Source organism: Trichechus manatus, unplaced genomic scaffold (assembly GCF_000243295.1).
Source record: "Trichechus manatus latirostris isolate Lorelei unplaced genomic scaffold, TriManLat1.0 scaffold00185, whole genome shotgun sequence".
Classification (NCBI taxonomy): Eukaryota; Metazoa; Chordata; class Mammalia; order Sirenia; family Trichechidae; genus Trichechus; species Trichechus manatus.
Window position 1 is genome coordinate 2,293,976 of NW_004444121.1, and position 2,123 is coordinate 2,296,098.

The window sequence follows — 2,123 nt, forward strand, 5'->3', positions numbered from 1 at the left end:
GCCCCGCTCCCCCTTGGCTCTCGGCAAGCTCCCAGCCCCACGCCTACTCCGCGTCTGCCCAGTGCGGCTGATGAAACAGGCCTGCGATGCTCCTCCTTCAGATTCCGGCCCGCGGGCTCAGGGGTTCGGGGTGCTGGCACCCTCTCACGTCTCCTCTGTCCAGTCCCTCTCTCTCCTAGCAACAACCTCAAGCCTCCTCCCTCTCCTCCTGCTCAGCTCTGACCTGGCTCCCTCTTCCACTGAGGACTAGGAGTCTGTTACCAGAAGGAACTCCCCCAGGTTCCCTGCAGCCGGGGGACCCCTACCTAGCCATCCTGCTGGTCCCACCCCTTCCTCCCACTCAGGGCCGTCATCCCAGCAATTGCTCACCTCCCTCTGCCACTGTAAGATTTTCCTCCTCACTAGGTTATCCGGCAACGTGAAGCCGCGTCGCTGTCTATCCTTACCTGCCACAGCACCCTGCTACTCATCCCATCTCTTGACTCCAGCTCCCTTTCAGCGACCACCCCGCTTCTCTGCCCCCCTTTAGAGCAAAACTCCTCACAAAGGTTATTTATGCTTGCTTCCTCCAAAGCTTTTCCTCCTATTTGCTCTTGAACCCATGCTCATCAGCCTTCTGCCTGCAGCACTTCACTGTAATGGCCCTGGTCAAGGTCACCAGTGGTCTCGCTTCCAAGGCCGAGCTTAGTGCTCAGGCCCCACGTGGCATGACTCAGCGTCTCCCCCTCCTCCCCGTGCAGCTCCCAGAGAGGAGCACATTCACTGAATGAATGAGAGAAAGAAAGAAGGGATTCCTCCTAAATCTACGGGCCAGAGCTGGACGCCGGGGCTCTGGCAGGATGTGGTCCATGGAGCAGGAGCCTGGACTGCCTTCCGGGGGCTAGGACCCCCAGCCAGGCGCCAAGTGCTGTATTTGAACCCACAAGATTCTCTGGAGACCAGGTCCTTGGTTTCCACCAGACCCTCCCTATCCCCCAGGGGACCCACTTGTGAGCCACACAGGCCATGGGACAGAGATCCGGAGATTTTCCGTTTTTCTTGGAACCCATCCTTGGGACCGCAGCAGAGCCCCAACCAAACTCACCCTCCAACCTGGCCTCCCCCCTTGGGGCTGCTCCTGCTCTTGGCTCCCAGGGTCACATGCCCTGGCTGGGAGCTGGGCTGTCACTTGACTTCTCCCCACCTCATCCAAGGTCTGGTGACTCCCACTCCCCCTCTCCCCAGGTGGGGTATTCGCCCATCCTCACTTCCTCCTGACCTCCAGGCTAGACCCCCGCAGTGTGTTCTCTGCACAGTGGCCAGGATAAACTGCCACCAAGTGTCTGCCCAGCCATCCCCGCTCTGCATGTCATCCCCGTCCTGCTCCGCACGTCGTCCCCGTCCTGCTCCGCAAGTCGCCCCCCTCCTGCTCCGCACGTCGCCCCCCTCCTGCTCTGCACGTCGTCCCCGTCCTGTTCACCAACATCCACGGGACGAATCCAACGTCCGGCTTGGCTTGTGAGGTCCTGCATGGTCGGTCTCCTCCCACTGGAACTCTGGGCCCAAATAACAGTCACTGGCTTCCAGTGTTCCTTACACTTCCGAAGGCTTCTGCCCTCCAGGCCTTTGTGGTGCTGTTCCCTCAGGAATGCCGGCTCCTACCTCTCCTTTTGACCACCAGCTCCCCCATCAACCTCCCTGACCTGCGCTCAGGCTTGCCTCTCAAGGCTCAGCCAGGTGGCACCTTCCAGAAGCTTCTCCTACTTCTCTGTTGCAACTCTGCCTGTGTCACGGCCTAGCTCCGAGGCCCTCCACGCCTCACACTGTCCCCGCCCGCCCGCAGGTGCCGCTGTCCCCCAGGAGCCCCCGTTCCCGGACATCTACGGTGGGGACGCGCAGCTCTGGGAGGCGCACTTCCGGGGCATCGGGCGCGCCTACCGCGCGCTGGGCAAGGAGGACGACTTCGCCATCCGCGTGCTCACCGAGGACTTCACGCTGCCCTTCCCGTTCGCCTGGCCGCCCGGCCCCGACCCGGCCCACGGGCCGCTCTTCTATGACCCGCACGACCGCACGGGCTTCGACTTCCTGCTGCGCGGCCCCGGCGCGCCGCCCCCCGCGCTGCTGCGGCCCCTGCACAACACGGC